General features: G+C 34.8%; 1 pseudogene; it reads right to left on the bottom strand.

The window, feature by feature from the left end:
* The window catches only part of LOC141499305 (cullin-2-like), a 121,291-nt pseudogene that overhangs the window by 84,352 nt on the left and 9,027 nt on the right, over window positions 1-27,912 (bottom strand).

Raw genomic sequence — 27,912 nt, 5'->3', positions numbered from 1 at the left:
AAACACTGAAACTTTATGAAAAAATTACAAATACTTTTCACAATAATAAAATCAGATCTAAAAAAAGGAAAAATATAAACTGCTCAAGGGGAAATTTACCAATTTTCATATCCATCAATCTTCTTTATCAATTTGGTTAACTATTACATTTATTAGTAATCACCTTTTTTTCTTAAGTTTACCTCTTCCTGTTTTATTTCCTAATCTGCCTTTATCCCCATTAATCTACTTTAATTCTTTTGTCACTCTTAAATTTCCTCAATACTGTTTTTTTCAGGTTTAAATCAGAAATTTAATCAATACATGGGCATGGAAAATGCTTGCTTTCAAATTTAATTATTTCAAAATTTTACAAATATTTCTTCCCCAAATTCAACTTTGCATGTGTTTCACTAGACTGAATTTTCCCAAGTCATCTAAATAATCTCTTCCTTCTTATTTAGGTCAGGAATTTTTCCCTTCTTCCTTTTCTTCTTCCATAATTCTTCACCAAGAAGCAAAATGCTGACTTTACCCTATTATCAAGTCTTGTTTCCGTTTTGGACTATAAAATATTGTTGGATAATGAGTTTCTTAAACATGCACAACAATTAACTCTTTTGAGTCCTGCTTTTTCCTTGTTATCCATATGCTATGTCTTTTTCAGAGTGATTTATAATGTTGTTTTCATTCATTTTTACATCATTTCATAGAGGTATTTTCCATTTCATTGAAATTATACATTTCATTACTTCTTATGATATGAAAATATTTTATAATATTCTAATACTACAATTTTGACTATATCCCAAGATTTATGAATTCCCCTAGCTGAGAATTTTTTCCTACTTCATAAAGATAACTTCAAAGATTTTTGTACATAGAAGTCTTTCCCCCTTATTCTTTGATATTTGGGAGATGGTCCTAGTAATGATATAATAAGGAAAAAAGGCTATCTACACTGAAGAGATTTTGAAGTTTATTGGTTATAAATTGCTTTCTAGGATGGATGAACTAATAGTACATCATTAGGTTGATTTTTTTTCACAGCCCTGCCAACATTTTCTATTTTCCTTTTCTGAGCATCTTTGGAAATCTGATGTGTTTGAATTAGAACTTCAAAATCTCTTTAACTTGAATTATTCTAATTATTATTATTGTTTTATAGCACTATGATAGTTTTCTTTCTTCTATGAAAGTTATCTATCCATTATCCATTTGTCTTTCTTAATATATACTTGAACTAACCCCTTATTTATCTTTGAAATGAGAACTTCATGAGAGATGCTTGTTGCAAAATATTTTTTCTTCCAGTTAAACATTTTCATTCTAATTGAGTTGTATTTGTCTTACCCAAAAATATTTTTCATTTTATGTAATGAAAATTGCCCATTTCATCTTCTGTGCTTCCCTCTATCATTTATTTGGTCATTAGATCTTTGTTTATTCATAGAATTGAAGAAAAAATGTCTTCCTCCGTCCATTAATTTGTTAATTGTGTTACCTTTAAAATCATCTTTCATCTACTTGAAATCTATCAGAACAAGATTTCAAATTCTAACCCACATCTATTTTCTGACAGAATGGTTTCCATTTTTTTTGCAGTAATTTGTCAAACACTGAAAACAAACATTTAAAAATATTGTTCCAACTTCTGGGGCCTTAAAGACAAAAATGGAACAATCCTTTGCCTCAAGGAGCTTACATGCTATCAAGGAGATAAAATGTATATATAAAAACACAGAATGAATAATGCCAGATGATTTTATGAGGGAAGATGATGGCAGCAAAATCAGGACTGAATTCTCATGATATTTTAGATGTACTTTATCTGAAACTGGACTGTCAGTTTTATATTTTATGCTAGGGTCTAGAAATAAAATATAATTTTTAAAAGCCTATATTTTCAGATATTATATATTAAGTAGATGTTCAATTGCTAACTATTTTGAAGTCCTCATCTTTGATCAGCAGTAATTATTAACACAAACATGAGCTCTGTCTGAGTATTCTCATACTTTTTGATCCATCTTTGACAAAACTTTCTAGGTAGTTTCTGGCAGGTTTATTTGTGACCATTTGTGTCACAAGCAGTGAATAGTAACTATCTAGATTGGTAGGTCTTCAGACATTCTTTATCATATCCTGGAAACACGAGGAAACTTTAGATTTTCTTTTGTAATCAGTTCAACAAATTGCTGCTTCAGTGTACCTCAGCATGGAGTAACCAATCACTATTACTCAGCTATTCCTCCTCATATGCTTCTTGAATGATCTCCTAATAATCAGTTCTTGTGGATCCACAAGATTATTCTCTGAAGGACAAGTAGTTTTCAATGTAGAGGGTACAGCTGCTTGCTCTTCCTGAAGAACTTCCTATCAATTACTTGGCTTCAAATGTGCAGTGATGTTTCTTCTTCATTTTCTGCTGTTAGGATTATTCTAACAAAATCTTTATCCTGAGACAGGTGAGAATTCTCTTCTGCCTCTTCAGATATTCTTTTCTCCCCTACATTGTACCATTGTACCATTCTCACCTCTTTTTAAAATCCAATAAAGAATTGCCACTTCTTTCTATATGTGGTGGAGATTTCCTTTCCTTCTATTTCAATTCATCTTTCTCTTCCTAAATCACTTCTATTTCTGCATACAGAAGGCATACTAGATAAATGAATCCTACCTTCTAGAGTTTAATAGAGGAGAAAAGACATTTATAAAATAATTGTACAATTTAATAGGATATTATAAGTGAATTAGAGAGGTACAAACCAAGTACAATGAAAGTTCATAGGAAGTGAATGTCACATCTGCTTGGTAAAATAAGGGAAATGCAAGCCCAGGAGAGACTAGGGTTATATATGCAGATTTGGAAGTATATGTCCTGTAAAACTTTTTTTTTTCTCCAATGTGAAATATCCTACCCCTAGACAGCTAACCCTGGTTCTAAATATTCTGTGGGTCTAGCTCAGCCTAGTCTCTCTCTCTCAAAAATTATTCAAATAAACAAACTGTAAGTCATAAGCTCCATCTGCTTAATTTATTTTAATAGTCAGACAATATATCCAAAGAAAAGACATTTAAAGTCACAGCAGAGTACCAAAAAGTAATAATAGATCATTTCACCCGTAATCCTGGGTTCTTCCATTCCAATAAATATGCAGAATAGAGAGCATTGAAACACATTGGGGATACTTGTGATTAGACATACATTTAGGGAATGTGTGGTCAAGATACAAAAAGAGGATCAAAATATATGTCAAATGCTTTTGGGCCCCTTATATCTTCTTATGTCAAAATATTGGAGTACCAGAATTCCATTGGAATAATTCACTGCCTTTCTTCCATGTAATGTGGTCTCTGACAGGTGTGTGTGTGTGTGTGTGTGTGTGTGTGTGTGTGTGTGTGTGTGTGTATGTGTGTGTGTAAAAGAAGAGAAAGGTCAGGATATCCAGAGGCTTAAACTTTAGCTCTCGTGCAAAAAGTCTTTGACTCAGATTAAGCAAAAAACATAAAAAAAACCTCAGATACTTTTTCTTAATTGATGAATTAGTAATTTCCTACAGGAGAAGCTATAATTGACTTTTCTGTTTCACTAGATGTTTGCTTTAGGGACCAAGCTTTTTGAAACACAAAAACCAACCAGCTCTATTAACGTAGCAATTACAGACATTTTCTGCTTTAGTTATTCTTATTTCTAATAAACTTTTTCTTCTGATTATCACAGAGAATTCTCTGCCCCAAGTATTTGATATTTAGAAGGCCTTGTAACTTTCAATTAGTTTATGAATGACAAATATCATACCTTGAGATTTATTTTGTGTTTCATTTCCCACAGAACAACAGTAATAGCAGATAATGATGGCAGGTAAAATTGACAGAGGAGAGCTATGTGGGACAGTAGATAAAATACCAGACCTGGAGTGAAGAAGACTTATCTTTGTCAGTTCAAATTTGGCCTCAGATATTTATTAACCTGCTGGCCCTGGGCAAGTTACTTAACCCTATATGCCTCAGTTCCTTATTTATAAAAATGATTTGGAGAAGGAAATGGAAAACCAGTCTAGTATCATTGCCAAGAAAACCCCAAATGCAATCATGAAGATCTAGACATGAGTAAAAGTGGTAAACAAATAAGTGCTGTTACAATACATTAACATTTAAAGAGTATATACACATATGTGTGTGTACATTCAATTCTAATATACTTATAAGTCTTTTTATTATCTACTTACTGGAAGGATGGAAGAAAGGAAGGAAAGAAGGAAACAAGCACTTTATAACTATCTGCTATGGTGCAAGCACTGTGCTAAACACTTTCTAAAAATTGCATCATGTGATCTTCATAAATGAAAGAATTGTTGATACTTTTTATTTAATTTTTAAAATTATTATTTTATTTTTTCCAAACACATGCAAAGGTACTTTTCAGCAGTCATCCATTTGTAAATTCATAAGTTCCACATTTTTCTACCACCCACCCTCTTCTTCACCCTCCCCTCCCCATGTCAGGGAATGATCTGATAAAAGTTGTTCTGTTCTTAAACAATTTTCCTTTACATATTTCCTTATCATGTTGTGAAAGAGAAATTAAAACTAAGTGGGGGAACCTCTGAGAATGAAAGAAACAATATAAAAGAAATTTTTGTAAGGTAGATATAGTATGTTTTACTTTGCATTCAGATTCTATGGTATTTTTTGTTTTTGTTTTCTGAATGTAGATGTCATTTTTCATAACAGTTCTTTCAGTGTTGTCTTTGAACACTAAACTGTCTATGCTTATCATAGACAATTTATCTCACAATACTGCCATTAATATGTACAGTGTTCTCCTGATTCAGCTCACTTTACTCATCATCAGTTCCTGTCAGTTTTTCCAAACTCCAATTGCTGATGATTTCTTACAGAACAATGGTACTCCATTACATTCATATATCATAACTTATTCAGTCATTCCCCAAACAGTAGACATTTCCTCAATTTCCAGATATTTGCCATCATGAAAAGATTTTTTATTTCATTTTAACAATGAAATCATATGGGGAAAATATTAAAAATAATTCATTTTAAGAAAATAAGCCATTTTTCCTTGATTTGAATATTACTCCAGGACTTCTTTGTTCCATTGAGGTTGAATTTGAGTTACCAAAGCTTGACTTATTAGGCCATAAGCTATGGAAGATCCTATCCAAACTAGAAAATGTTCAAGTACAAAACTGTTGAAGAATGCTTTCTTATTTAGGTCAAGTTTGAGGAGATTTGTCATCAGAAAACTGGACAATGAGGAATGAATTTTTATCCATGGAAAATCTGAGGCTGTTTTAATTTGGGTTATGGAATACACTATCTACATGCCTACAGATGTCACGGACTGGGGAAAAAGAGATGAAATTTGAGTCCGGAAGACATACTCTAAATTTCTACCAAAGACACTTATTAGCTAATTGATCCTGGTCAAGGAACTTAATTTCCATATGCCTCTGATTCCTCATATTTAAAATGTGTAGGTTGTATTTTTATGTACTTTCAGCTCTGGGCAGCTAAGGGGCCCAGTGAATAAAGCACTGGCCTCAGAATCAGGATGCCTGGAGTTCAAATTCAGCCTCAGACACTTGACACTAGCTGTGTGACCTTGAGCAAGTCATTTAACCCTGATTACCTTTCATCCAGAATCATTACCAGTTGTCCCAATTCTTATCTGGCCACTGAACACAGATGGCTCTGGAGGAGAAGGTAAGATTGGTGGCTTAGCACAGAATGCCCTAAATCAAATACAGTTCATGAGCTTGTCATCATATCACTTCCCTGATGTCATGGTCCTCTTCAAGAATAAAGGACAGGGGCAGCACCAGCCCTGGAGTCAGGAGTACCTGAGTTCAAATCCAGCCTCAGACATTTAATAACTACCTAGCTATGTGGCATTGGGCAAGTCACTTAACTCCATTGCCTTGCAAAAAAAAAAAAAGAATAAAGGACAAAATCATTATCATCATTATCACCTTCAAGCTCTAAGTAAATGATACTATGCAATGGAAACCAAGAATATTTTTAAAACATCAAGAAACAGAGCACAATGACCACAGCTCAAAAAAAACCCCATCTCTGCAGATGGGCTTGTTAACTAGCCAACAAAACCCCAAACCCATCAAAGTTGGATGCTATCAGTGTATGAGGAATCCTGAAAAGATTCAGCAAAAGTGTGACATGGCTTTGAGCAACTAGCTCAATGTAGAGAAGACTGGAGTGGGGAGAGAATTGTCTCAAACAAGTCTGCTATTCCACTAGCTCTGTTGTGAGGTGATATGGAGTTGCCCCAGGGTTATGACAAGTCAAAAGAGAGAAAGGAGTATATTTATGATTTGTGGTAAAGATTAGATCCATCTAACTGCTCCTTCTTAATCTCTTTTGATGGCTGTTCCTCACCATCATACCCACTAACTGCAGGACTTTCCCCAAGACTCTGTCCTGGGGCCTCTTATTTTCTTCCTCTGTATTATTTCACTTGTGGGATCCCTCAGTTTCCATGAATTAAATCTTTCCATGTTGATGAGTCTCTGATCTATTCATATCCATCCCTGACCTCTCCCTCAACCTCTAGTGTCATATCTTTAATTATCTTCTGGACTTCTTGAACTGTATTTTGTTACCCTAAATTCAACATACCCAAACAGAACTCAATTTTTTTGAAGATGGAAATAAAATTTGTATAGCCCTTAGCACAGTGATACTAACAAATTATTATTTCCTTTCTTATCCCCCCACCCCTCTCCTCTTTCCCCACCATCATATTTCACTTTATCCCCTCCAAATTCTCTTTTTCTTTTGAGAGTACCACTAGACTCCCAGTCAGTTGTTTATAATCTAGTTATCTATTACAACTCCACTCTCACTCACGAATCATGTTCAAGTTTTTGCCAAGTCCTCTTTTCTTGATAAAATCTCATACATGATCTCTATTCTTTTATAACACTGTCACCAGTTTGATCCCCTCACTTCTGGACTACAACTGTTTGAATTATTTAAAATCAAAATCAAATACCATACCCAATAGGGATACAATGGAACCTTTTTCTAGAAAAAATGACAGGAAAGCAAAAGATTCTCATTCTTCCAACTTTTATTTAATGAAACCCTAGAAATACGAGCAACAGCAATAAACCAACAGATAGAAATTAAAGATATACAGATAAATAAAAAAGTGATTAAGAATAATCCTTGCTTGTTGATGAAATGATGATATATTAATTTTATTTAAGTGCTTCTTGGAAGCTGTGCTACTGCTTTTCACCAATTAAATACATTCCAGAAGACGAATCATTATCCTTAAATAGTGGATCCCTGCCCTCAGATTTGCAGGCATCAAAGATCCTTCTCTCCTTGAATATGATGTTGCTTTCTAAGTTATCACTTGTCATTAGGCTGTGCCTTGGTTTTTTATGGTGCTACAGTTGAGTGAATTGTAGCAACTTCGTGAACCAAACTGACTCCATCAGGCTTACGTTTCATTTTCCTGCAAGTTTTACCTGCTTGCTAATCATGGGGATTGAGAGACATTGAAAGACAGGAAAATTCATCTGTTCACTCTCCTTCCTCCCAGATCCTGAAATCTACTCATCCTTTTCCCAACTTGGAATGGCCCTAATTTTTCTGTTAATTAGAAATTAGATTAACTAAATTTTTATCCTAATTTATTTCTATTAATTTTTTCTTTTGATATATGAAAACTGTCTCCTCTTATATTCAGGGACAAGTGGCAAGCCAGAGTGACTTGGACCCAATTTGTAATGCAATTGGCATGAATTGACACTAATATGCTCAAAAACTCAAACATTTGCTTCCTCAGTTATTTCTGATTTCACCCATCACACATCTGAGGAAGAATGAGATTAAGAGGACAAGTCCTCACCAAGATATGACAAACCTGAAGAATCCTCCCCCCCCATCCACCTATAGTTCACTGCTTGTCCTTGGAATATTTTGGAGAAACTCTGTCTTGGGGGCCCACCTATACAGAAGGTTCAGCATCTTTTTAGCTTAGTTTATTTTTACATGCTCCTTATCCAATAAATAGTTAACTTATCAGTATTCTGTATTATCTTCTATTTTCTGAGCTGATAATTCACAAAGAGAAAGCTTTAATCTTCTCTATTCCCCCTACCAATGCCATGGATAAGTCACTGACAGAACTGTTCCCTGAAGGGAGGACACTTCCAAATATAAATTATATTAAATACCTTTACATTGATTTTCTTTGAGATTCAAAATAGAATAAGCAAATTACCATTTGCAATCTTGAGTTTAAATCAGTTATTTTGTTGGAGCAATTACCTCTTTTAGGTGGAAACAGAGGAGAAAATGAAATTATTCCCTAACAGGGGAATCTGGTGTGAAGTTTGTCCTTCCCTTATTCTTTTTGGAATTTAAACAATTGAATTGATACCCACAGATTTTGGCAGTATAATATTAAATTAAACAGAGGACTGTGCATAATTTTTAATTCTTATAAGTTTAAATTATAACAATTTGAGTCTATTTTCATCTATAAATCTTTTAAAAGGTATTCTGAATTCCTTAATTATTATTATTTTTTAAAATTGCTTTCATTCAATTGATAGGAGCTTCTTGTTCCATAATGGCGAATTCAAATGTCAAAAAAAAAACCCAAAACAGGTACCACTAGACAGATTTAATGAGCAATTTTAGCTATTACTTTAGATGAGCTCATTTTAATCTTTCCAGATACAAATTACCTGGATAACAGATAGGTATCACACAGTATTGCTCAAATACATGCACAAATACCCTGGTAATTGTACTGGGAACAATGTCTTAAGACATGTCCCCATATAGTAAACTATTTTTTCCAAGATATTAGAACCTTGAGACTTGATTGGTTCAGGCTATTGATATCACTTTGTGGGTCATCTCAATATATAATAACCACATAAAACCACAAGTTCACTTTGATACTTGGTTCATGGATCATAATGAATAAGGGAACTTCATTCACCTGAACATCTCTGAGTATTTTAATGTATGTCATTGCTTAATTTCCTTCTCTGCCATTGTGAAATAAATCTCCTTTTATAAACTATTGAATGATCTATGACTATCTTTTCATTCTAAAAACCAACATAAACTAAGGGGCAGCTAGGTGGTGCAGTGGATAGAGCACCAGCCCTGGAGTCAGGAGTACCTGAGTTCAAATCTGACCTCAGACAATTAATAATTACCTAGCTGTGTGGCCTTGGGCAAGCCACTTAACCCCATTGCCTTGAAAAAACCTTAAAAAAATAACACAAACTACCAGGAGACTAAAATGAGGTAGGTCTAGCCTAGAAACTTAATCATATGTCAAAGGCACTGCAAACATAGATCTGTAAAGACAACATTAAAAGCAGCCTTTGAAAACTTGTTACTGAATTGTATTATAAAGCATTTTTAAGTCTATCCACCTTCCCAACTGTTACTGGGCTGGCCCTCAAGTTTAAGGTGCTCTATGCATCTATACTTCTAAATCATTCCGAAAAAAACCCTGATGATGAATTTGTCTTCAATAGTCAACCAGAAAATAAAACCAGGAAAAAGTAAAGACATTTAGAAAGATGATGTAGTAGGTATGACATAGTAGCTTTGAAACATCTCCTTCATCTTCCTGGATACAATATCCTCCATAAATATGTAGGATTAATTGGGAGAATAAAAGCACATGTGGAATGTCTTAGTAGAGAGGCATCTCCAAAAGGAACGTTCTTCTAACATTGCAGGGTGCTGAAATCTCTTCTTTTTGTAGAATTCTAATTTTGTTCTTCCTTGACACAGAGAATTTAGTGGGTAGGTAACTCCACAGTTCTCCATGGACTTATTAGAAATGCACTTCCCACAAAAAATACTCAGACACTACCCCCCCACCAGTAAAAAAAAATCCATTCCCTGAAAAACAGTAAATGAAAGTACAATAGAGAGTGATTTCTTTTTTTTAATTTTTTATTAATTTAATATTTATTCTCATTTTGTACAAATAATGTTTTTTACATTAATAAACTATTCTTGTTTAAGACTAAACGAAATTCTCCCTACCCCCCAAAAAATATAGACTTGCTTGAGCGATAAAGTAAAAGGGAGAGAGAAAAAAATTAAAACAAAAAAATAATAGTAATAATTGTAGGTATGGCCAGGTGGCACAATGGATGGAGCACCATCCCTGGGGCCACAAGCACCCAAGCCCACATCCGGCCCCATACACCCAACAATCACCCAGCCGTGTGACATGTAAGCCACCCAAATCCCACTGCCCTTGCAAAAACCAAAAAAAAAAAAAAAAAAAAAGAAAGAAAAAGAAAAAAAAAACCAAAATAAAATAAAATAGTAATAATAGTAGGGGTGGCTGGGTGGTAGACAGAGCATTGGCCCTTGAGCCAGGAGCACCCGGGTCCAAATCTAGCCTCAGACACCCAATGATCACCCTGCTACGCAGCCCCAGGCAGGCCACCCAGCCCCATTTGCCCTGCACCTCCCCCAAATATAATAATAATAAAAAATGTGCTTTAGTCTTTGTTCCAACACCAACAACTCTGTCGTGGGTGAATCACATTCTTTATGATAAGTCCATAGCAAAAGTTACTTCCATATTTTTCCACCATTGCCATTGTTGATTGCAACTCCCTCCTTTTGTATTTCTCCACTACCATGTACTTTCTCTCTCTTTTCACTCTGACTCTGCTGTAGGGTAGCTGAGTGGTGCAGCAGACAGACCCCAGGCTCTAGGGCCAAGAGGCCCTGAGACCCCTACCACCCCTTAGGCCCAGCATCCACCTGGCCCTATGGTCCCGGACAGGCCATCCAATCCCAGCCCCTTGCAAGAAGTAAAAAAGAAAATGTGTTATATCTGACCACTCTTCCCCCATGGTCCATCCTCTCCTCCATCACTCATATACCCCCCTTCCCCCTGTCCTCCCCTCTCCTTCTTACTCCAGATGCCTATACCCCATTGAGTATATATGCTGTTTCCTCTCCTAGCCACCTCTGATGAGAGCAAATATTCCCTCATTCCCCCTTGCATTTCCCCCTTCCATATCATTGCAATAGCGCATTGTAATAAAGAAAAATCTTGTTATATGAAATATCTTGGCCTATTCCCCCTCTCTCTTTTTTTCTTTTTCCTATCACATTTCCCTTTTTTCAATTGACTCCATTTTTACACCATATTTTATCTTCAAATTCAGCTTTTTCCTGTGCTTAAACTATAAAAGCTCCTTCTACCTGCTCTATTAACTGAGAAGGTTCAGATGAGTATTATCAGTGTAATTTTCTATACAGGAATACATGCAGTTCATCATCATTAAGTCCCTCATATTTTCCCATTCTCTTCTAATCTCCATGCTTCACCTGAGTCCTGTATCTGAAGATCAAATCTTCTGTTCAGCTCTGGCCATTCCAACAGGAACATTTGAAATTCCCTTGGTTCATTGAAAGTCCATCTTTTTCCCTGGAAGAGGACATTCAGCCTTGCTGTGTAGTTGATTCTTGGTTGCATTCTAAGCTCTTTTGCCTTCCGGTATATTATATTCTAAACCTTATGAGCTTCCAATGTAGTTCCTGCCAAGTCCTGTGTGATACTGACTGCTGCTCCACGATATTTGAACTGTGTCCTTCTGGCTGCTTGTAATATTTTCTCTTTGACTTGGGAGTTCTGGAACTTGGCTATAATATTTCTAGGGGTTGGTTTTTGGGGATCTCTTTCTCGGGGGGATCAGTGGATTCTCTCCATTTCTATTTTGCCCTGTGCTTCTAGAGTATCAGGGCAATTTTCCTGTAGTAATTCTTTGAAAATGATGTCAAGGCTCTTTTCCTGTTCATGATTTTCAGGTATTCCAATAATTTTTAAATTATCTTTCCTAAGTCTGTTTTCCATATCAGTTGTTTTTTTTTTTTCAGTGAGATATTTCACATTGTCTTCTAATTTTTCATTTTTTTGGCTTTGAAGTATTGATTCTGATTTCTGGTAAATTCATCAATCTCCCTGAATTCTATTCTTTGTCTGAAGGATTTGTTCTCCTCAGAGAGTTTTCTTATCTCTTTTTCCATCTGGCCAATTTTGCTTTTTAAAGCATTCTTATCCTCCATAAATTTTTGAACTGTTTTATCCATTTGACCTAAGCTGGTTTTTAGCATGCTATTTTCTTCAGCATTTTTTTGGATTTCCTTGACTAGGCTGCTGACTTCATTTTCATGTTTTTCCTGCATCTCTCTCCTTTCTTTTCCCAGTTTTTCTTCCAACTCCCTCATCTGATTTTCAAAGTCTTTTTTGAGCTCTGTCATAGTCTGAGCCCAATTTCTGTTTTTCTTGGAGTCTTTAGATGCAGGAGCTTGTGCTTCCTCATCTTCAGACTGAGCATTTTGATCCTTCTTGGGCTCATTTGCAATATATTTCTCAATGGTGTTCCTCTTTTTTCTCTGCTTACTCATTTTCCCAGCCTTAGCCTGGTTTTGGGGTGCTTCCTGAGCTTTTGGGACACTCCCACAAGTGTCTCAGTATGTGAGGCTGTGTCCTCCCTCCTGGTCTGTGAATGACCATAAGTGCTCCCCTCTGCCAGGGGGCTGAGATGGGCAGGGCCCTGCTGTTCTATGGCAGGGCCTAGACTGCAATCAGGATCTGAATGTGGTCAGGGCCCCAGAGTCCTGTTCCAGGGACAGAGGACAGAGCTAGGCAGTCTCTCTCTCTTTTCACTCCCCTCCTTAGGTTCAATGGGCTCATGCCCTGGAGGCTCCTGCTTACTGGCTCACCTTCTGCTCTTTCCTGGATCTGGGCTGTGGAAAGACCAAGCTGCTAGCTGTGTGCCCTGAGAGCTGGACTCCACATGCTAGCTCAGGCAGAGGTCCCCCTCTGGCTGTTCCCCCACTTTGTGCCCAGTGCTCCCTGGAGTGTATATCAGGAGACACCCCCACTGGTGAGAGATGCAGCTCCCAGCGCCCTGGGGCTGCCTCCAGGAGGCTGACGTTCTTTTGCTCTGGTGGGCCACCCCTCTGGTGGGCTGACCTCTGACCATGGGGAGCAGAGCCTTTCTGTTCTTTTCCAGGTTACCTTGAGTAGGAGAACTGCCTCCCTGGGTCCCTCTGTGGGTTTTGCCTCTCGAAATTTTAGTTAGAGTCCTTAGCTTATGAGTTTTATGAGAGAGCGCCTGAGACTCGATGCTTTCTTGTCGCCATCTTGGCTCTGCCCCCCCCCCCAGAGTGATTTCAATAAAAAGTAATCACCATTTCCTATTTTTACAGTTATTTTTTAATGTCAGTTCTAACCATAATAACTTTGTACCAACATAGTCTATTTTCCTTGACCCAAGTTTATTGCCTTTTTGTGTCATCTTCATTCACAATTTTTTTTCTAGTCAAAGTCTACATTATTCTTTTGCATCTACATTATTTACTATGCATCACTACATATATTTTGAAAAAATAAAATTTTGACTTTGTTTTGCTACCAGAATTTACCTGTTTCTATAAATTCTTCATTTTTGTTTCTTGCTATCATTCTGAGACCATATTTCTTCATATATCATATCATATATATTTGAGATGCCCCAATTATTTGACAATTTCCCCCAGATACCAAAGAAGTGATTTTTTAATTGAAAGGATTTACTTTATTAATAGCCTAGACCAGTCCACTTAATGACCTAAAAGGAGTTACTTCATCTTTCAAACATGAAAAATTATAATTTAGATGCCTCATAGAATCTGGGGGGAGAGGGAGAATTATTAAAATGTATGAAAATTCAGCAGAATTATTCATACTTTCCAATGATGTGCCTTTCTTGTTCAAATAATCCATTTTAACTACACTTGTATAAAGATAATATAACCATGTAAGCTTTCTTACCCCAAATAGTGACTGTAAAATAATTCAAAAATATGTACACTTTTTTCCAGTTCCTGAGGGATGGCTAATGGAGAGGAAGGAGAGTGAACAAGAGGCTATTGCACCAGTCTATAGGATAAATATTTGAAAAGTAATTCCCAAATTGATTACAGTGTCTGTATATTTTATAAGATTGTTGAATTTGTTGTTGAGATCAGCACTGACATTCTTGTCTTTATAATTTCAATGGAGTTTGCTTGTAAACTCATATCCACATGCTTGTTTTAATCATGGCTTCCTCAGAATTCAAGGACATAAATAGGCCATGAATGAAATGTTTGGGTAACACTATGAAATGAAGGTTTTGAATAACGTCTTTATCATCAATACAGTTGAAAACAGTAATGAAGCTAGTGAGTTTGTCTTCCACTTAATTTTCAGTTATTTCTTTTGATGATTTTTTTTGAAATACATCATCATAGTACTCGGTCGGCAGTTCAAATGCTTTGAATATATCTTTGAGCTCTTTGTGTTGATCACTACTCAAAATAGTTTTGATAAGTTTGAGTATATATCTCCAAAACTAATTCTAAATTGAGTTGGCATATTTTTATGAAAAAAGATTAACAGTTGCTCTAAGACTCTCATCATGATTACAATTCTGTAGTTCTTGAATCATATGAGGTAAACCAATTGACACAGCAGGAAGCAAATTATACATATTTTTCCTATCACTTCTTTTCTCCCATTGTATAATATTGTGACATTCTGCATGGAAGGAAAATGAATGATCTGCCATCATTCATAGCTAATAATCATGGATCACTATATACATATATATATGTACATATGTATATATACATATATATATATATATACTTGCATATAAGTATTTTTGGCATCACAATTCATCTTTTAATCTATACAGTAAATTCTCTATAAATTGTGAGTGATTCGATTCTTGTAAACAAACCTGAAGCTCCCCTGTTTCAGTCAAAGAAAGACAACTCAAAAATTTCCTGATAAAACTTTAAGGGGAATTCTTTTCTTATACTGTTTAACATAAGAAAAAAAATTTATTAACAACTCCTTGGATTACTGTATGATATGAATCTTCCCCACAGTAATCATTTTTTGAGTAGTATTTATATGAGGATTGTGAGAAGTGGCTTAATCATCAATTTTCTCCACATATCCAGTTCTAGCTCTCCTATTTCCATTAATAATTCATTCATATCAACACCACCATACCATACTGAAGGTTGGTTTCCATCAATTTATTCTTAATAAATTGTGTGTTGAGATAACTGTATGAACAGCCCATATAGTCTGCCCCTTTGCAATATTCTTCCCCATATCGATGATACATAACCAATACTTGTTACTGAGATTTCAGAACTCTCTGGACTGATCTTTTCCTATCTTAAACTGTCAGTTCCTTAAGTTTTAAGTAAAAATGAAAAGAGATCATTCTAAGTTATTCTTTTAATGTAATCTAGCATGACAACAATTTTTGTTGCCATTAAAAGCAATGTTCCATGTTTCATTAAAATGTAATGATTCATTACTCTTGGTTTCAGAAACTTAAAGGAGTGTAGTGCTGAAATCTGTTTGGAGAGGCCAGAGTAGAGATGGGAAGCAGGGAAGTGCTATCAGCTCAATACTTACAAAACTGTGCTGCCCCAGAAGTCCTGGACCTTAGAGAGAGAGGGATGGAGAGGGATCCTCCAGGGATAGGGGATGTTTGACTCCAAGGAAGGGGGCAGAGAGAGACAGGTATTCCTTTCCCCACCTGCTCACCCACTGTTCACCAGGCCTCCTATATATAGATATATTGAGACCTGGCACAGCAGGTCAAGAGCAATCTTAAAACCCATGAGCTACCATTTTAGAAAAGGGTATTTATATTTGTCCTTCAAACAAAGAAAAGAAATGCATCAGCATTTTCCCCTAAGAATATTCACAGGAGAGTGATAAGAAACAGCCCTTATATCCCAATCTGTTCAATTTTTCAGAGATTGTATACACATGCACATGCTCAGAGATACACACAGAATTTCTAAAACAGATTTCTATTGTGAACTTTTCATCTTATATGTTTAGAAGGGAAAGTAAGTCTGTGCTCTTCATTGGACTCAAACTTTCAATAAATTAGAAAAGAAGAAAAAGTAAGGGATGCTACATGTCATGAAAGCTTAGAAGGGATGGCATCTGAAAGGTTATTTAATCCAAACAAAATGCTTTCATCAAGATCAAGTAATGTTAGAACAACTTCATTTAACTTTTTGAAAGATTGACAATCTAGAAAACCCTAGAGATATGATTGCAATGTTAGCAAATGGCTTGACAAAGTCTTTTATACTATTCTTGTGAATGTGAATGAAATGATGAATTTGAAACTGTTTGAATGACCACATCAAGAATAGCTCTGTTAATATAGTTAATTGTCAACTGCAGATAGGCCGTGGCCTCTAGAGGAATGTCCAGGGATATTAATAATTGTGTTGTAAATTGTACTTCGGATACATTATGAAAAGGACAGAATAAAAACATACTGATGCAAGGGTTAGCTGATAAGTGTTTAACAACTACCTTGCTGACAAAAAATATATATGCAACACATTTTTAAATTTAATCCCCATTATTATTTTCATCATTATTTTTTAATCTACATAAAAAATAAAGCTTTGATTTGTATTTGTCAATTTCCAAGTCAGTTACTCACAATCACTGATCTCTCTCTCTCTCTCTCTCTCTCTCTCTCTATATATATATATCATATGTAATATGTACTATGTAGTATATAATATATAATGTATAATATATAACATATGATATATAATATATGATATGTAATATAATATGTAGTATGTAGTATATGATATATAATATATAACATATAATGTATGAGATATATATATATATATATATATATATATATATATATATACTTGTCTCTGTCTCTCTGTCTCTCTATATATATCTCTGTCTCACACTGTCTCTGTCTCTATCGAGCTATGGCAGCACAACACTGAAACATGTGTGTGGCCTAAGACCATGCTAACTATTTTTCCTGCCATATCACATTGTCAACTGAACATATAGTCCACTAAAAGATTCAGAATTCTTGTATGTTTTATCCTTCATGATTTTTCTGTTTTGTTCTGATTTTTCTTTCACAATATGACTAAAACGGACATATGTTTATAATGATTGTACTTATATCAGATTACTCATTGTCATGAGGAGGGAGGAGGGAAAGGAGAGAGGGGAAAATGTGGAATTCAAACAAAAAAAGGGAATGTTGAAAGTTATTTATATATTTGTAAAAAAGAAAGAGAAAAAATAAAAAAATTAGATTTCTTTATATAACATAATAATTTGTTAATGAATTATGTTTGCTTAACTAATTTCCTATCCCCATTAAACTATCTATGCCTCAAATTAAGGACAATAGCTTTCATTTTGATCCAAGTATGAAACTTTGCCTCATTTCCTATTAAATTTTATCTAATTAGAATCATCCCATTGCTTTTACATCCTTAGTCTCATCCAAGATGTGTATTCTCAACTTCATTTTGATTCAAGTAATCTGTTAACTGAATGGAAACATAGGAACTTAATACTGACTAAAAGTAGAAAACAGCAGATAAAGGACTTCTTCTGAGCTTTGCTATAACAATAACATACCCTTTTTAGCATCCTATATTTTATTTTTTCATCATTTTAAAAGTTATTTTTCAAGGACTTTTCAATATGTCTCTCTAAGTTGGGTAGAGCATAAAGCTTGTTAATTGGTATGGATTCTACATCTGGAGAAGCACAAAATCATAGAATTCTAGAGATGAAAGTGATTTCAGGCAACCTCTTATAGGGCTTATAGAAAAAATTTAATCATTTTTTGAAACATATCCTACTAAGAGGTATAAATCGTATAACAAGGATGAATATTCTATGTAAAACAATGACCCATTAGTTTGGGGGTTCTGGTATTTGGCCATTTCCCCCCCCCTCACATAAAGCCTGAATATACCTCTATAATTTCTATCTAGTTCTCAGAATTTTGGTTTCTGAGTTGAACAAACCAAATCTAATCCTTCTTGGTAAGCAATGAAGAAGATTAAAATAAATTCATTTATTTAATTTTCATAAATTTTAAAGCAGTCAGAAAAAAACAAACAAACATGAAGCCACAGTTAAGATGACACAAGATTTTTCAGCTTCTACACTAAATGATTGGAAGTTTTGGAATATATTATTACAGAGAGCAAAGGAGATAAGATTGCAACCAAGAATAACCACCCAGCAAATTATAATTATTCAGGAAAAAAAAGTAGATATTCAATGAAACAGAGAATTTTCAAGCATTCTCAATGAAAAGCCAGAACTGAATAGAAAATCTGATTGCCAAATGCAAGATACAAGAGAAGCCTAAAAAAGGCAAACAGGAATGGAAAGTCACAAGAGATTTAATAAGGTTAAATTGTTTATATTCCTATATGGGAAGATGATCTTATAACTCATACGAACATTTTCTTTATTAAGGGAGTTAAAGGAGCATATGTAAAACAGAGGGCATAAGTGTGAGTTGAATTTGATAGGATAATATCTAAAAAACATAAGAATGAAAAAGAGGAATGCACTGTGAGAAAGGAAAAGAGGGAGAGTGGAATGGGGTGAATTATAAAAAAAGACAAAAAAGAGCTTTCACAGTAAGGGGGAAATGGAGGAATGGAGAAGGGAACACTTAAAGATTACTCTTGTTGATACTGACTCAAAGGGAATAGCATATGCATGCATTTGGGCATAGAAATATACAGAAATGATAAGGGAATACAGATTGGGGAAGGCAATAATAAAAACACTTTGGAGGAGAAACAGGGTGAAAGGAGAGAGAGAGAGAGAGAGAGAGAGAGAAAATAGAATTAACAGGGGGAAATTGGATGGAGGGAAATGCAATTACCACTCAATTATGAAAAAATTTTTGAAGCAAGTTTCCCTGATAAAGACTTCATATCAAATATATAAATGAGTCAAATTCATTTTTTAAAAAAATTGTCAAATTGTCAAAAAATATGAAGTGTTCTAATCAAACCTAACTATAGTCATATTAAAAATGCTCAAAAATTAATATTGATGGTTGAAATGCAAACTAAAGCAATTCTGAGGTACTACCTCATGCCTATTACATTGGCTAATAGTATAGAAAATGAAAATGAAATTTTTGGAGGAGTTAACAGAAAAATCATTACTGGAATTGTGAACTGATTCAACCTTTTTTATAGTGGCTTTTTACTATTGCTAAATAACTGGAAGTTGAGGGGTCGCATATGAATTGGGGAATGGCTAAAAATTTCATGATATATTTTTGTGATAAAATATTATTGCTATATAAGAAAAGATTCTCTCAGAAAAAGAACTGGAAATATGTAACTGAACTGATGCAAAGTGAAACGTGTAGAACTAGGAGAATATCGCATGCAATAATAGTAATATTGTATGATGATCAACTGTGAATGACTTATTCATTATTCATGATAGCTATTATCACCAATATAATGAGTCAAGACAACACTGAAGAACTTATGATGAAAGGTACTGTCCATCTAGAGAGAAAGTATTGATAGAGTCTGAATACACACTGAAATATACTTTTTTTACTTTCTTTATTCTTTTTAGGTTTTTATTTTTGTCCAGGCTTTTTTTAACAGCATGACTAATATGGAAATACATTTTGCATACTGCACATGTATAACCTATATCTAATCACTTCCTTTCTCAGGGAGGGTTGTGGAGGGAGAGAATTCATAACTCAATATTAAAAATGAATATTGAAAATTGTTTTTGCATATAATTGGGGAAAATAAAATACTACATTAAAAATGTTTCAGGACTTGTATTATTTTAGGAAAATTATAATTCTTTTGAACTTCTTGACCCAGATTGTTAGAAATTTATAAAATACTCTTAAATATTTCTTTATATTTGGTAAAAGATCATAAGATTCTACTTTCAATATTATGTTAAGAATTAGTATAATTATTTTCTTCCATTGGACTGTGAACTTCTTGAAAATAGGGACTAACTTTTACCTTTCTTTGCATTTGTGGATCTTAGTACATTGTTAGACACTAAGTTGTCTTATAATAAATGACCATTAGCTATATATTGACTGATTGACTCCTCAGCAACCAAACAATTAACAAGTCTTCATTTTCTGTGGAACATAAGCTAAGCAGTAGGAGTAAAACTAAGCACTAGAAAGAGCCCTTGATCTCTGGAAATATATGGTCTTGATGCTAAGAAAGGATACCACAGTTCCTGATAATAAGAAACTGTAATTAAGAATGTAAAGTATCTTATACTAAAGGACTAATAGGACAGCATGTAGATGATAAAGGTATCTGGGTGGCACAGGATAGAGCACCAGACCTGGAGTCAGGAGTTCAAATTCAGTCTCAGATATTTACTAGATGGGTGACACTTAACCCTGTTTTCTTCAATTTCCTCATCTGTAAAATGAGTTAGAGAAGGAAATGACAAACCAGTCTAGCATTTTTTTTCCAAGAATGGTGTCATGAAATGCCTGAATGACAACCTAGATGATAAAAGATATAGAAGTTCTAAGAATCACATGGGCTTCTTTCTATTACAAGATAAGGGTAGATTTTATGGTAAACTTCAAGACAAAGGAAAGAGATCTATAGTGCTTCTTTTCCTTTTAAAATATACTTTAATATCAATAAAAGAAAATGTCTGGAATGATTGAAATCATTGGAGCCTACTAGTTTATAAGCTCTTTTTATTTTAAATTTTTCTGTATTTTATGACATCCTTTGCTTATCAGATGGAACATAAAATAAAATGTCTCCTCTTATTCTGAGTAGAGTTATTTTACAGTCAATTTAATCAGCAATTGAAGTAGCTTATTCAGTTGGCAGTTGCTTTCTACTTTTCCACAACACTGGGAAGATAAAGTGCTAAATTACTTTTGAAAATATATGAACTCTGTAGCTTTCATAATTTATATGTGTTTTGTTTATATCTTATTGAACACAAACCTGTTAAGAAAAGTTTCAAACAGAGGCTTCTTCCAGAAAACAGAGAGACTGAGATGGAATATAGTATTTACCAAGTCTTTTAAATTCTTGGAGTTTATCTGACTCATGTATGGAGGTGGAAGTGGTAAGAATCTGGAGTATATTTCAGGTATAATCCTCAAAGTTATTACTGTAAAAATCTTATTGGAATGTTTTGTCTTGGAAATATGACTCATTTGAGGGAAAGATGTCCAATTTGGTCTGCCATGTTGTAATAAAAGGAAATAATGTTTGAAAAAATATATTATGAGGATGAACATGCTAGATGAAGTCACATATCCGATCTCCCAACTATAATTTTATTGGCTTAGGAAACTTGGTGGGAAGAAACTGCTTCTATCAATTCAGCTTATCCTTTGCTTTGCAATGTATAGGCTTATAGCGTTTCTTGGTTCACTGAAAGAGGTGAATATTATTCCTACTGCACTCTTCCTCAGGAAATTTGAGGGAATTTTTAATGGAACTAAATTCTTCAAATTCAGAGTAAAAAAACCTATTTTGACATCCTTGTAAATTATCTCTAAGATATAAGTGAAATTGAAGGGCACATTATGTGGATTTTTGGAAGGTAGTTACTGCGCTTCTCTAATCTGTGGGCCATATCTTCACTTTTTTATAGGGTTATTATAAAGCAAGTTTCTGGGGTTTCAATGACTAGAAGGTGGCAAAATATCTTTCTCTACTTGAACAAGGACAAAAGTGAATTTGTAGAAAGTAAAATAAATAAAATTAAATAAAGCAGTTTTCAAACTAAAGAAAAAGAAACATGGCTTCTTAACTCTTCAAAATTGCCCATTTTTAGGTCTTTGATTCACTTTCTCATTACTCTTGCCAATCAAGACAACACAGTTTCATGCCTGAGGCTGATGTGTGCAGTTTGTTTACTGAGCTGTTTTGAGTGTCTCAGAAATTGCTTCAGGGTCACTATACATCACTAGAGACAAGGCAAGATGAATTGAAGGAAGAAAAGGAAAGAAAGTTAGCAGTTATGGAGCCCCTAAACTGCACTAAGTATTTTACAAATACCTCATTTGATCTGCCCCCAAACCCTGAGGCATAGATGATTAACCCCCCTTTAAGAGATGAAGAAACTGAGGCAGATGTAGATTAACTGACTTGCTCAGGGACAACTAGTAAGTGTCTGAGCTCATTTTAAATTCACAATTCCTGATTCCAGATCCAGAATTCTAATGATGGAGCAATGTAGCTGTCTCATATACTATGAAGGAATATATTCCCTTTATGGTAAGAGCAAATGAGTCTGAAGGACACAAGTCAGCAGGGATGTAAACATCTGTCAGTTCCCAAATATGGCAGAAGGAATTCAAAATCTTTGGATGAACAGTGATCAAAGGAGGTTTGAGTCTTTGGTATAGAAAATGGTCCATTAGTGACATTATTCCTAAGGGAGTCATTAAGACTAAGGTAAGGATATAATTAAGAAAGGGACTGTGTAAGAAATTATACAAGCTAATTTCCCTCAGCCTTCTCCCCCCTACATCACTATACACATACAAACACATATAAATTTATATAAGCACCAGAAAGAAGATTCAAAAGGAAATTTTGTCTCATAACCCTATAATATGAGAGAATTGGGGAATAAGAAACCAGAGTTGAGGTAAATTGCACATGATAGAATATTGCTCAGTTAACAACAAAAATTTAAAACACTAAGCAGTTTTTTAAAATAAATTATTTTTAACATTCATTTAAAAAAATTGATCTCTTAATTCTCTCTCCCATATACATCACCCTTATTTATTTGGAAGACAGGAAATGTAATATCAATCATACATGTGAAATTGTATAAAACCTATTTCCATATTTACTATTTGCAAAAACACAAGTTAAAAAAACAAGAAAATGTTTCAATTAGCATACAGACTTCACATCACTTCTCTCTCTGGATATGTATAATATTTTTCATAATGAGTCCTTCAAAGATATTTCTTGACTTTGAACCTTATGTTAAAGTTGGACTCTATTCCTGTGTTGTGATAAATCACTTTTCCAAGTTTCAGGCTTTTTCATGCTACTGTTTTCAGAGTTAGGTCTGGGGGTCTTTAACTTTTTTTGTGCTTCTTAGGTGGTGTGATTTGTGGAGAGATATGGTCCCTCTTCTCCTTATCTGTGATCTGGGTTTTACCCAGAAAGTTCATTGTCCCCTACAGCCTCAAGTGCTAGCACTTCCCTCATCCCCTCAGTCCTAGGATGGCTGTGAGGGATATTCAAGGAGCAGGATTGATGGCCTATGCAGAGTTTCCACTTCCAGGGCTACTATGCTCACTTGCCAGTTGGTAGAGATTGGTCAGCAGCTAAAACTGGTGGTTATGAGGAAGGTAGATCCCATTTTCACAGGTATTTCTCCAAGGATAGTTGCTAGGTATGTACTGGAAACTAGTCTGGTGGCTTGTTGATCACTGTTATTTCAAAAGGTTCTTGGTCCTCAGCTGTCTCCCCTCAGGATATGAAGAACAATGATAGTTAAGGTGGTAATGGTGGTAATTTCAACTTGCCTGACACATCCCACCTCTTCATTCAGGGTGCCCTGTTAAGTCAGAAAGATTGACTTGCTTGCCTGTTCAGTGAAAGTGAGGTATTTAAATAGAATGTTTACAGTCGGTAAGGATGTTTAGTCCTTCTACCTAAGAATTACTTTCTCAGATCATTGTGAAGACTGAGTTGGAAGCAGAAATGATGGTCTTTCTCTGTCATTCTCAGGGCTTATGTACTCATCTGAATTATGAATGAAGAAGCACATTGAAAAATGGTATCAGGGAACTATTACTTGTTTCATATGTTGGATGCATTGGGGAACTTCATCTCAAATGAATAACTCTCTGCAGATGGCTGGTGAATGGAGAACATGGACAAAGAATTACCATAGACAGTGCTTCTGAATCAGTGGAAAGTCATGGTAGGAATATGTATACAAAGGAGGTTACAGGAGAGAGAGAGAGAGAGAGAGAGAGAGAGAGAGAGAGAGAGAGAGAGAGAGAGAGAGAAGAGACAGAGAGACAGAGAGAAAGAGAAAAAGAAGAGAGAATTTTATTACATACTAGAATTTGGAAAAGACTTAAAATAACAGAAGCCTTTAGGGGAAAATATATGTATTCATTATTTTCTATAAGTTCTATTGTGAACTTCAAATTAGCTAGGGGCATCTAGGAGACAAAATGAATATAGTTCTAAATATATTGTCAGAAAGTCTTAAATTCAAATTCTATATCATGAAGATACTTATAGTGTGTAACATGGGACAAGGCACTTAACATCTCTATGCCTCAGTTTCTTCATATGTAAAAACACTTCACAAGATACATAGTAAGGAGTAAATGAAATAAAATTTTAAGCATTTTGTAAACCTAAAAAAAACTTTTTAAATTTGAATTGTTGTTACTTTTTCTTTGCCTTCTAAATAAACCTACTTATGTCTTGACTTATGAAACAAAGTACTTTCCAGAGCTGTTCAGTTTACTTTAGAAGCAATAGGAAATAGAAGTATGAGGTATTTCTCAAAGCATATTTGGGTAATTGCTGCCATATAAGATTTGCACAGGTTACAAATATAAGAACATAATTTTAGAATTTTGTGTACTTGAATAAGCTATAATTTCATCATAGTATACTCACAGATACTCCTGTATAAATAGAGATTAAATTTAGGTTGAAGTGACCAATTCAGGAGACCACCAAAAGGACATCATATGTACTTGATTAAAAGGTAGAAATAACGGGGCATAGTACTAGTTAAAATAATTAAAATAGAAACCTATGCCTTTTCTCTTTAGCAATCACAGTTCATATGAGTTCCTCCTATACCAGCCCTATTTACCCCTTCCTTCAACAACAGTCAATCCAGCAAAGTCGAGGTTTCCTAGTATCTTTATCCTAATTCAAAGAGCTTTCTAAGCTTTCTCTCCCCACAGGACTTTGTATGCCAAAATCAGTTTTCTTCTCAGCGTCTCTTTTTTCTTTCAATTTAATTTGTCCCAGAAATTTAATGTTCTGGCATCTTTTATGCTGATTTTCTTAGGACATGATGGATACTGCTTCCAGTAACACTAGAAAAACTAGTTTATGTTCATAAATTTAGAAGATATTTTTTAGGTTTTTGGCAAGGCAAATGGGGTTAAGTGGCTTGCCCAAGGCCACACAGCTAGGTAATTATTAATTGTCTGAGACCGGATTTGAACCCAGGTACTCCTGACTCCAAGGCTGGTGCTTTATCCACTATGCCACCTAGCCACCCCAATTTAGAAGATTTTCAAAAACTGTTGCACCTGCTAAATTGTATCACCTTCAGAGCAATCTGGTAATGAGACTCTCCAAATTATCTATGATGGCACTTAGACATCAGTAATTACCTTCTAGTATTGTACTGTGCTTAGAGCATTTTAGAGGAGCAAGGCAGTGCAGAACAGGACATGAAGTATTAGATTTGCAGTCAGGGGAAGTTAGGCTCCAAAGAAGGCTATCTTGAACTAATTAGCTTTGCAACTAAGGGTAAATCACTTGAATTCACTAACTTTCAGTTGTTTCCTTTATGAAATGAGGGTAAAAACAACTGCAATAATTAACACCTTTGGAAATGTCAAATGATAAGTCAAATGAAATTTGAAAACTTTAAGGTTCCAATATAGAATGTGTCAGTTATTATTTGAATATCTCATAGTCCTTTATTTCTTTGTAGCCTTTGACACTGTTGATCTCTCTGTGATCCTTAATACTCTCTTTACTCTAGATTTTAGAACCACTTTTTCTTGGTTCTGCTTCTTCTCTTCTTTGTCTCATTCACTGGTCCTTCTATAGAACATGACCTCTGGCCAAAGGTGTTTCTATGAGTTCTGCCTGGATTCTCTTGTTTTCTCCCTATGCCCTTCTTTATTGGGTGATTTCATTTTTAATTTAATTATCATCTCTTTTCTGATAATTCCAAAATTTTCTTTTCATGCCAAAATCTCTCTGCTAACCTCCAGTTGTCATTCAGACATCTTGAACTGGATGACCACTAGACATCTTAAACTAAATGTCCAAAACAGAAGTCATTGCTTTTCTCCCCATACCTTATCCTATCATGACTTTCTCTGTTTCAGTAGATGACATCATCCTATTCCTCAGTCTCACAACTTAGAAATCATCCTGGATTCCTCAGTATCTCTCATATCCAAGTTTTATCCCTTCTCCCCTCTGATATTTCCACTACTCTACTGTAGACTTTCATCAACTCATACCTTGATTATGCAATAGCCTCCTGATGAATCTGTCTGCCTCCTCTACCTACTCTAGCATAGTGAAGCCAATATGCTCCCTCTGCTCTGACCTTCAAGCTACAGATCCCAAGAAGAAAAAGAGAAGATCCAAATAAGTTTTCAATGGTGAATATCATGGAGGGTCTTCAGTGAAGGTCTATCTCGGGGGGGGGGGGAGGGAAAGTAAAGTTCAGGAGGGGAAAGAGCAGAAAAGCCAATAGAAGGCTTTTAGCCACAGTACAGTGTAGGTCCCAACAGCTTGACAATAGCAGAAGTACCAGCAACTAGATAGCAAGCCAGCAAGGAGGGTCAGAACCCCAAATAAAATCTGAACTCTGGGAACACCAGGGCAAAAGACAAGACTAAGTTGTGAACAAACCATTGCTAAGTCAGAAACTGAACACAAAGGAGGAAATAAACCTCTGCAAAGTTAAGACCTAGACTGCATAGGCAACATCTTGACCAATAGCATGCCAGGGATCAGACCCCAGCTCCGGTATAAAAAGCTTGGATCTATACTTCCTATACCCCAGGACCAGAACTAAAACAACAAAGATAAGCAAAAATGTTAAAAGAGCACTCTCTATAGAAAACTTCCTTGCAGATAAAGATAACAGTGCCATGTCAGAAGAAATCAGTGAAAAGTCACTCATGGGAAAGTCTCAAAAGAGTCTATGAATTGGACTCAAATCCAAAAGCTCACAGAAAACCTTAAAAAAGAATTTAAAAACCAAAGAAGAAAGATGAAAATAGTAAGAGAAAAGCAATGAGTCATACAGTAAAATTATGAAACATTGATCAAAGATTTCAAAACCTTTAACAAGGAAACATGAGAGGTAATTGAAGTAAATAAAACTTGAAAAATTAGACTTGAACACATAGAAACCAATGAACCTACAAGATTATAAGAACCCATCAACCAAAATAAAAAAGATTGAAAAAATTAAAGAAAATGCTAAGTACATTTTAGGAAAAACAAATAACCTAGAAAACAGACACAGAAGAGATAATCAAATAAATAATTATATTGTGAGAAAACCTAGATCAAAAGAGGAACCTAGAAAGCAACATACAGGAAATTATCAAGGAAAACTGTCCAAATCTGCTAGAACAAGAAGACAATATATCCATTGGAAGAATACACAGAATCCCTCCAGAAAGAGACCCCAGGACAAAAACTTCAAAAGGTTTATAGCCAAATTCTAGGACTCTCCAATAAAGGAGAAAATACTGCAAGCAGCCAAAAGGAAACCAATATAAATACAAAGGAAACATAGTCAGATTCATGCAGCACCTATCAGCTCCACCACTGAAGGATCAGAGGACATGAAATACCATATATTTGGAGAGCAAAAGACATGGGATTACAACCAAGAATTTACTACCCTGCAAAATTCAGCATATACTGTCAGGGAAAAAGATGAATATTCAACAAAATAGAGGATTTCCAGAATTTCCTGACACAAAGACCAGAACTAAACAGAGAATTCAATAGCTAAATACATGACTCAAGACATGCAAAAAAGGGTAAATGAAAAGGGTAAGGAAAAGCAAATACAAAAAAATCAAAGCAAATGTTAGTCAAGACCATCAAATTGTATATAACTCAAAAAGTGAAGATACAACACTTCTAACCTCTTGAGAATTTTACTTCTCCTAGGATAGTTAAATATAAGTGAAGAGACTGGACTTAGAGAATTTGGGTTTAATTCCATCTTGTCTC

Source organism: Macrotis lagotis, chromosome X (genome assembly GCF_037893015.1).
Source record: "Macrotis lagotis isolate mMagLag1 chromosome X, bilby.v1.9.chrom.fasta, whole genome shotgun sequence".
In the NCBI taxonomy this organism is placed as follows: domain Eukaryota; kingdom Metazoa; phylum Chordata; class Mammalia; order Peramelemorphia; family Peramelidae; genus Macrotis; species Macrotis lagotis.
This window is presented reverse-complemented; position numbering and strand designations above follow the sequence as displayed.